At 32.3% G+C, this 11,007-nt stretch overlaps 1 pseudogene; it reads right to left on the bottom strand.

Moving 5' to 3' along the window:
* Positions 1–207: 207 nt before the first annotated feature.
* The window catches only part of LOC123693193, a 28,100-nt pseudogene continuing 17,300 nt past the window's right edge, over positions 208–11,007 (bottom strand).

Below are 11,007 nucleotides of genomic sequence, written 5' to 3'. Positions count from 1 at the left end.
CGGAGGTGTGGCTTGAATGCATAGCATGCAATAGCTTTACCGCGGCAGTCCCCGAGTGCCACACGTCGTTTTTTATAATATGAATCACCACAACTGCAACCGTTTAAGAAAACCGGCATGTCCGAAGACATGCACTTCAGCGTGGTTTTACGCCTAAACCCGCATAGGCAGCCTGTGTGCTTGCGCGAGCAATATACTTATGCTGATCACGATAAAAATAAGAGAAAAAGTTTAGTTCCTCCTCGAAGGTTTAGTAAAGTCTGGAACGTACAGACGGGGAGCGTCTATTCGTATTCTTGTTGATGCTATTCGGGTGTAGCATGTTTATTTGCTTTATAGAGGTAGTTGAGCACTTGCCACTGCCCTCGCCATTCTTGATTCGACAGTTGCATGTAGGTCGCCTTGCCAGAGTCCCATTTGGACCCAGTTCTGTGGACAAAATAAATTGTTAGATAGTAATCAACGTCTCGTTGTCTGAAAGAAATCGCTATACAGCTATAGGATCTTAGACCACGTCTTAGCTTAACAACAGGCGGGATTGTGGTCATGCTCTTTCCTTTGACAAAAAATAACGTCATTTGTTTTTATTATAATTAAATTAGGGATGTAACGATATCGATACCGATACCGAAGTATCAGCCGATATAATCAGCAGGCCGATATATCAGTATCGCCGATAATAAAACAACCGATACCGATATCAAACAATTCAAAAAACCGCGCCCAATGAACGATGCGGGAGGCCGCCCGCGCGTGCGCACTTTGTTTTCTGAAAAAACTCTACCAATAGTAAACTTTTATTAGACCGTACTGATTGTATCTATGTGTATTACTTAAAGTTTAACTGACTTTGTAAAATAATAATACTAAAATAAATGGTTTTGTTGTTTTTTGATTTGGCATTTTTATTTAAAAGAATATGATTACCAGTTGAGTCTCTGTTAAATGTTGGTAACTTTTTATGAATAATTCACTATTTATTTTTCTACCAAGCCATCGATATCGGTATCGCCGATACATTACTACAAATATCGGTATCGGTATCGTATCGGCAAAATCATGTATCGTTACATCCCTAAATTAAATTATATTTATGTTATAAAGTTATAGGTATCATAAATAAATAATCATAACACATTCAAAGTGGAATTGGAATGAATTCTTCTCATTGGTGATAACAGTACGTGAAATGTTCATTATGTAGTTATAAGTTTTATTATGTAAAATAATAACAACAACAGAAAATAGCTACATGAAAATAATTCTCTTTTGCGAAAATGTGAGTGTTATTTAACAACTGGATTTATTTTACTCAAAGCAATTAAATGCAATACAAATTTAATTGAAACTGGATAAAAAATATATTATTGTTATACTTTTGCTTGAACAATCATGAAAGCGTATCAAATTGAATTTGAATTCAGCGCGTTATTCTTATAAATTTATTTTTAGGGCTGATTTTTCAATCCTTGGTTAAAACTTATTCGTCGAATAATGTTTATACATATTTTATAGGTAGTTTTATAACTACCATTTTAAAAACGTATTCAATTGCCCGTATTTGACAGTTTACGTAACATATTAATATTATCGTGTAATACTTTATCGGACGGATAAGTTTTATCCAAGCATTGAAAAATCGGGCCTTAGACAAATAAAAAAGAGCGTGTGTGCCGAGCACACGTGTCAAAAGTGAAACTTCTTTGCTGCCTTACTCCACGATTTAACGGTATAGGCATGACTCGGTCTTTAAATTTAACTCTACGCGCCTAAAGAAGAAGCTACATGTAATCTATCAATATTATTAAGGCATAATTAACCAGCCTCTTGATTCTTGATGATCTCATAAAATCTTTATAAGATCGACGTTTAGATTATACTAGTTTTCGGGCCGCGGCTTCACCCGCGTTTTAAAAGAAAATCCCGCATAGTTCCCGTTCCCGTGGGGTTTAAGAGATAAAACGTATCCCATGTGTTAATCCAAGTAACTCTCTACATGTGTGCTAAATTTCATTTTAATCGGTTCATCAGTATTTGCGTAAAAGAGTATCTAATAAACATACATACATACCTACACATACCTACAACCATCCTAACAAACTTTCGTATTTAATATATTAGTAGAAAGTATTATTGATATTTTATAACTAACTAGGTAATTTATAATATTGACTTTTCTAATAAAAAAATGTTTAAAACTATTCTTTATTATTTAAAACTGCATTTGTATGGAGTCCAAACATGAATTTAAGAGGAAAAAACTACGGAAGTTTTCATTCAGGCTTCATGCTGAAGTCATTTAAAAGTTGAGTCGACAATCATAATATTATAGGGGATTCTCTTCAGAGATTGAAATATCAACAGTTTTTATGCTGACTTTTTATAGGGGCGAAATGCGAATGTTTCAGGACCGTTCCCGGAGGGGCTTAGTTCAATTTGCAATAATTATTAGTAAACTAATATTTTGTACCTTTAGTGCCCTTACGCACTAGCGGTTAACCGCGGGGGCGGCTAACCGCGGGGTTAGCCGCTTTCCCATTTTAATATGCAACCGCTTATGATTGTACGCACTAATCATAAAGCGGTTGCATATTAATGGGAAAGCGGCTAACCGCGCGGTTAGCCGCCCCGGCGGTTAACCGCTAGTGCGTAAGGGCACTAAAACTAATAAATGCAAATAATAATTGAATATGAGAATCAATGTTACGAATGCTTCATTTCTATTCCTAAACATTGTATTAAATATCACAAATCTCAATTTTATTCTATAATTAGGTAATAGATGATATAGTTTAGTCAGTACCGCATTAGGTTAATGCTGTAAAGGTAATTGATGAATAAATAAATAAATAAAGTTGTCCTTTCTATACACAGTTTTCAGTTACGAATTTTCTATTAGAGGCAAGTTTAAAAAAATAGTTACCCGGTGTGATAAAGACTATCAAAATATTATTTTGTTCTTCTCTGCATACATAGATTCCATGACTATTTACCAACCGCTCCATTACAAAGATATAAAAGATGATTCACCTGTTCTAGAGTTTTATAAATTACATTTTAAAAGCTTGACTCTCGAGATTAAAAGTAAAATTAACTATAAAACATCAAAGGAACGCTAATAAAAAACTTTGCATGATTAAATTTTAATATTTCATGCAGAGGGTAAGACTGCAAACGATTTAACAGTGTTGCAAAGGAACACAAAGTTTTACATAACTACAACGCCAGTCGTAATAACCTTTTATAGGGAATCCTTTTGTATTACTCAAAGCAATTAAATGCAATACAAATTTAATTGAAACTGGATAAAAATACATTTTTTATCCAGTTTCAATATTTTGTTATACTTTTGCTTGAACAATGATGAAAGCGTATCAAATTGAATTTGAATTCGGCGCGTTATTCTAATAAATTTATTTTTAGGGCTGATTTTTCAATCCTTGGTTAAAACTTATTCGTCGAATAATGTATAAATTTGTACCGCTTCATTGTTTGTGTATTATTTTTGTTTGATTTTGTTTTGTTTTGTGTGTGCAATAGATTTTTTTTATTTATTTTATTTATAAAACTACCATTTTAAATACGTATTCTAATTGCCCGTATTTTACAGTTTACGTGACATATTAATATTATCGTATTAATATGTCACGTAAACTTTGTAACAGTGAAATAAGGTACCTACAAATTATGTAATTTTAATATTTTTCCTTAACTGCATTGTAACTTGGTAAATTACGACTATAGAGAAGTAATATTCAGATTGGCCGGTTAAGCAAAAGTAATGAAATTTATTTGTTTTGTTGAAATTCTTGAAAATTTTCTACCTGAAATTAGGCAGTGTTTAACCAAACTAAATGTGTTCTTAGTTTAAGGTAATAAATTTTGGAACAATGAAGGACTTTGGTAACAAACTTGTTTTGTAATCCTTGATCTTTGAATTATTCTATACCTATGTGTAATTTTTAAATTTATTTATACACGTGTTATAAAAATTATGTATTATAGAATCAAAGTTTTAAAAATATACTTTAGGTACTTTGAGCGCTTTTGAATCGTCAAAATACATAATTCAATATTTGCTCTCAATTTTAGTTTTTAATCTGAATTTTCAATTTCCGTATTGCTATTTAAAAGCTCATATTATAAGCTATTGTTATTATTATTAATTCGTAAAATATAATGATGGCAATAACCGTTCTCTGATAGAAGGAACAGTGTGTTTGAGCAGTGGTGGCTCAGTGGTGAGACCTCGGACTTCGAATCGATAAGTCCGTGGTTCGAGACCAGGCGAGCGCGCAGGAAATAAATTGATTTTTCAATTTATCTGCGCATGTTGTAACATCACCACTGCTCGAACGGTGAAGGAAAACATCGTGAGGAAACCGACATGTCGAAGAATTAAAAAAAAAAAAAAAAAGTTCGACGACATGTGTCATCCGCCAACCCGCACTTGGCCAGCGTGGTGGATTATGGCCTGTACCCTCATAGGAGGCCCGTGTCCCAGCAGTGGGAACGTATATGGGCTGATGATGATGATGATGATGATGATAGAAGGAAAAAGAAAAAAGTAGAACAATGCAACAAGTAGCAATGACCTCAAAAGTATGAGTTTCCACGTATTTATCTTAGAACTATTATTCAAGTAGACTTCTTTTAGAAGAGCTTTCGAATCGTCACAATACATTTAATATTTACGATAATTCATTTGTCGTATTGCTTTCAAATTTGAATTTCATTCGTCGTATTCGTAAGTCGTAAGTATTCGTCGTAGTCGTAGTCGTAAGTATTCGTCGTAGTAAATTTAAGTACACAGTATTCATTCATTTATTCATTTTTTATTCATTCATTTTTCATTTTATTAGCTTCACCTATATGTTTGTAAGTTACCAACTCCTTCAGACTCGATTTTGACCCACTTTAAACAGACAGATTTTATTCGAACTTTGTACACCTATTAAGGATGGGAGACAATGCAATAATTTCATAAATGTAAGCGTATTTTATTGTTGTGTGTTTTTATTATCTATTTTAATTTTTATTATCATCTGTTTTTTATACATAGGTACACACTTAAACAATCAACTTGCAAATAAAAACAAAATGAACACAAAACCTTTATCCATCTCATTTCATGGAACTATTAATTGAAATTGATTGTATTTCCAGAAACTGGATTTAATACAAAATTCCGTCAATCGATAGCTTCCTAAGATAGAACAAGGAGCCCGTATGAGACGATTCAGAAACCACTGATTGATGTTAAATAGATTAGCTCTATATAAAACCGAATACATAAAGATAATCTTTATACCTATCTATTTATATAAGAAAACGTCAATTTTTTTAGTTTGTTCTTTATATACAAATAACTCAAAAACGGCCGAATAAATGGTATGATTTTTGCGTGCTTACATGCTTCAAATACTTATTAGGTTACTATTCACATTTGAAGATACAAATAATTATCAATATTATTGTATGTACCCATTGTATGATTTTCTTAATTTCATAACAATATGAAAATGAATTATAAACAGTTCATTCAATGAGCCTTGGGGAGGCCTTTGCCCACCATTGGGACACAGCAGGTTAATAACAACAACATTCATGTACATTGTACACAGTACAGTACTCCAAAAGTGTTAGTGCACATAGAATTCTTCGTCACAGTTCGGTAACTGTCATATTCCCGGAGCGTCCGAAGACGATATGTATATAGAGTGTTTAAATGCATTTTCTTCATGCATAATTTAGTAAAATTTGTTTAGTCAAATGAAATACATTTTGGAAATACGACAATTATTAGCGAAGATTTGCATGCGCATTATTAATTTTGGAGTACTGTAAAGTATTGTAACATGGTATAGCTTATAATAATGTTCCATCCATATATTAAATTGGTAAATAATTAAATAGGTTAGGTACCTATAATATTTTAATATTTTTTATTACCATAGATTATAAGTTTAGTATGTATCGCATAATCATAATTACCATAAAAATTAAAATTGATAAAATAGTCCGTGTAAATAACATTTATAAACAATACATTTATTTTACAATGGGTAACTTACTGGAAAAACTTTTACAAAACGTAGCAAGTTGGAAGGCCGAGCTGACCTAGTTTGAGAAATAATAAATACCTGTATTTCTATGATTTACTGCAAGAAATACTTCCAATTTCTATCCTCCTCCTTCCTATCCTCCATCCTATCCTATCCTACTAATATTATAAATGCGAAACTCTTTCACGCAAATACTACTGAACCGATTATAATGAAATTAAGCACACATATAGAGGGTTACTTGGATTAACACATAGGATAGGTTTTATTCTTTTAGGTTTTATGATTTAGAATGTAATAAAAAAAAGCTCACCCGACATAGGCACTCCTTCGCATATACTCGATCGATGATGTGAGCAGCTGGCAGGCTTCTTATTTAAGCAAATCACCCGCTCGAGCGCCTGCCACAGATTATACCATTATTACAGATTAAATAAAATTAGGAAAATCTTTTTTAATTTTTTTTTATATCAAATGTCATGTGGTTTGGAATTTTATTAAACATTGGTGTTATAATGCAAAATGAACTCTACTGTTTTTTTATCTCTTATTTAGGCATAAGAGAAACTTTAACTTATCTGGCCGGTTGGCTTGGTTGGTAACTTGGTAGTGGCCCTACCTTCCAAGCCAGAGGTCGTGGGTTCGATCCCCACCCGGGGCTGTATTTGTGTGATGAACATAGATGTTTGCTCTGTGTCTGGGTATTAATGATCTATATAAGTATTTATTTAAAATTATATATGTATATTCGCTTGTGTTATGGAAGCCATCTGGTTTCCATAACACAAGCGAAAGCTTAATAGTATGGGATCAGATCGTGCCGTGTGTGAAAATTGTCCCGAAATATTTATTTATTTATTTTATTTATTATTTAAATATTAACGTAGTACAAAAACGTTTTCTCGGTGAATGAGCTTTTAAACAAAATAATTCATTAAAAATTCCATCGGTTCAGAACAAAAATATAAATAACAACATTTTAAAATATTAAAATAGTTTAATATTAGCATTCAAATGCTAGATAAATAGAATTTTTTATAGAATATAATAATTCGCCCCGCTTCGCAATTCAATTTTTCTTTAAAACTTTCATATATTCTGTGTTCTTAAGACGTATAAGTACAAGTCCAATTTTGTCACTATATCGAGACATATTTATACATAGGTTAATCTTGTTTGTTAATAATGTAACGGATAATCCTTGATAAGAGATTATAATATAATCTTAATATATAATATAAATCTCGTGTCACAATGTTTGTCCTCAATGGACTCCTAAACCACTTAACCGATTATAATAAAATTCGCACACCATGTGCAGTTCAATCCAACTTGAGAGATAGGATAGTTTAAATTTCAAATCGTTTTAGAGAAAGCGGGCGAAGCCGCGGGCGTTAAGCTAGTAGATTATAAATTACAATATTATAATTATTACATTTCATGCGTAAGCAAAGGATTACTCGTTTCTAAGACGCCATTATAAATTACCTATAATATAAATTTAATTATAATTTGTCATGCTTTTATTAGTGATGTGATTATAGTTACAATCTATAGGTACTAATATTATAAAGTTAAAGAGTTTATTTGTTTATTTGAACGTGCTAATCTCAGGAACTACTAGTCAGATAAAAAAAATTATTTCGGTCTTAGATAGCTCATTTCAAACTCAAACTCAAACATTTATTTCAAACTCAAACATTTATTTATTCAATTAGACTTCTTCGAGAAGCACTTTTGAAACGTCAATACATATTTTTAACATTTACCACCGATTCGGAAAGCAGTATCTATGGAGAAGAATCGGCAAGAAACTCCATAGTTGCTCTTTTATATTTATCGAGAAAGGCTATAATAATATAGGCTATATAACATCACGCTAAGACTAACAGGAGTGGAGCCACGCGGGTGAAACTAGTTAGCTAGTTGTAAATATGTGTGATTTAAAAATAAACATTTTGAATATAAATCAAAGACAACATTCCGCGAGTTGAAATTGATATTTTTTGGTTTTATGGCATTCAAATGCTTTATAAATATAAATTTATAAAGAATATAAAAAATTCGATCACGAGGCGGGACTCGAACCCGCATCCTTTCGCGCCATTCCGGGGCGGATGCTCAAGCGGTGTGTCCCTTAGACACATAAAACTGAAAGAATAGAATGAATTCGATTGCTCTGGCGGGTCACGAGTGGCTGAATTGGTCAAGCATCCGCCCCGGAATGGCGCGAAAGGATGCGGGTTCGAGTCCCGCCTCGTGATCGAATTTATTCTATTCTTTATAAATTTATATTGCGCGAGTTACTTAAAATAATTAACATAATAAAATATTTTTACTTTCTTTCACTTGTTGATTTTCCGCTCCAGTTGGCGCAAAAACTATTACATTATAAGAATAAGTAAATAAAACATTAACGAGAAAATACACGAGGCGGTATGATTTCTTATTGTGAGCTTGTTATTTGTATTTAATTATGTATTAAAGATATTGCGTTTAATGTGCAAAAAATAGAGACTAAAGAAATCGTCTATTTATTTAATAAAAAACGCACTAACAGCAATTAATCACACACACACACAACCACACATACACACTCAAGATATATTATAAGTAAGGCATCTATCACCTTCATTATTTCTAAACCAAAAATTAATTACAAATGATGCCTAATTTTACCAAATTCTATTGTGTTCGAGGATTTAGCTATCCTCTTAAACGAAAGAAATATTGTTGGAAAACTTCGCAAAAAAATAAATTAATTTAATATTTCAGCTTGTGAATGTTAAAAAATATCTTTCTGGGAATCTTTTACACTAACTACAATAATTACCTACTTTCCATAAAACTTGTAATTTAGGAAAGGGTACTAACAATTTGAAATAAAATTTTATTGTCAGTCTAGCAAGCCATAAAAGCACACGTAAAACAAAAACTACTGCATCGATTTAATGCATTTGGATTCTAGTTTTAGTTTTTGAACCGACTTCAAAAAAAGGAGGAGATTATCAATTCAGCCGGTATGTTTTTTTTTATGTATGTACACCGATTACTCCGAGGTTTCTGAACCGATTTACGTGATTCTTTTTTTGTTCGATGCGGGATGGTGTCGAATTGGTCCCATAAAAATTTTATTCGGATAGGCCCAGTAGTTTTTATTTTATGGGCATTTTTGCAAGTGCATGTTTGAAGTCGGTTGTTTTTAACGCAGTTATCACTTGTGGTCGAATTTTGGATAATAGTTCGGTATAGACATTTTTAAATATTTTGCTAATACTCGGAGGAAGTTGTGGGGTGAAGAAATTATGTACACAGATAAAATAATATGTATATTATTATACAAACTTCTTAATATGTTCTTTTTAACAGACGGATTTATTCAAGAGGAATCATAATCGAGTTTTAGACAAAGCGAGCGAAACGCTTGTGATGTTATTAAATACTTATTTAGTGCTGGAAATAACGAGCAGTAGGTACTAAGGTTAGAATGTACTAGTCGCGTTGAGACTTGCCTAATGCCTTGTGGCTCTACACAACATAATATAAAGGAAAAACTGACCATTAGCTGTTACACTCTCCGAAATCTTCAACACAATTACAACACTGTAACCATAATAATAAATTTGGTAATAATTAATTACTACCTGTTATTAAGATGTGCTTTTTACTAGATTTAGAGTCCGTGCCAAACCAATTTAATATCTTATTTGACTATGTCATCTTGAACACAACTTCACTAGCTGAAAATAAAACCTCATAAACTTCATTTATGCCCATCCCATGTTAAAATGAACTTGAAAGCCCCATAAAAACAAGCTTAAATAAAACACTTTCTCGAACATCTGGCTTGTAATCAAAAAGTTTCTCAATAATCGCATTTTGGGAAACTTCTAATCTGGCACCGAGGTGCTTTCAGCTAAAGTTAAGTAACTCGTGTTGTCTTGAAGAAAACCAGCTTTGTGGTCAATCAAACGTCAAGTATTTAAATAAACATAAATATTATTTAGTTTCTATAAATAGTTTAAGGACTGAGTCATACGTATATTTTAATCTATACTAATATTATAAAGTTGAAGAGTTTGTTTGTTTGTTTGAACGCGCTAATCTCAGGAAATACTGGTCCGATTTGAAAAATTCTTTCGGTGTTAGATAGGCCATTCATCGAGGATGGCTATAGGCTATATAATATCATTACGCTAAGATCAACAGGAGCGGAACCACGCGGGTGAAACCGCGGAGCGCAGCTAGTTTATAATAATTAAGTTTCCTATTTTCTTAATTCATTCATTGTATTTATATTAAATAATCAAATAGTACATTTTATAAATTCAGGAATAAATAGAGACATTCATCATAGTAAGATTTATGAAAGATAAGATACATAGAGCGAAATAAATCATTTTAAACTATAAAGTTCCTAGATTCTCCAGTTCTTTGGACCGTACTCGGGCGAGCGGAGTATGAAAAATACCGCTATTTATTACTCGATTCTTATCTATTATATTCTCATTGTTATGATATTTCATTTTAATCCTATGCTGCATAAATACACATATAGGTATATTTTAAGAGAATTGAGGAAAAACATTTTTTAATTGATCCCAGTGGCGTCTCTGTGTTTTAACATTGACATACAAAAAGGATGAGGAAAATGGATAAAATGCATTTTTTTACGTCTAAATTTTACTTAATAAATTTATGTTAACCTCACTTATACCTAAAGAAATATGTCTTTAAAGATACCTACATTAAAGTGAAGTCCCGTTTCCCCTTGTGGGATAAGGGGCAGATGCATTATACATCTGTGTCACTGATCGATTTTCTTTAGGGACATACTTGTGATCAGTTTCTGTGTCCTGCCAGACCAAAAAATTTTTTTTTCTCCACCGGGAATCGAACCCACTGTACCAAGGAGGCGGTCAAGATACATGGACCTAGCACC

Source organism: Colias croceus, chromosome 7 (assembly GCF_905220415.1).
Source record: "Colias croceus chromosome 7, ilColCroc2.1".
In the NCBI taxonomy this organism is placed as follows: domain Eukaryota; kingdom Metazoa; phylum Arthropoda; class Insecta; order Lepidoptera; family Pieridae; genus Colias; species Colias croceus.
This window is presented reverse-complemented; position numbering and strand designations above follow the sequence as displayed.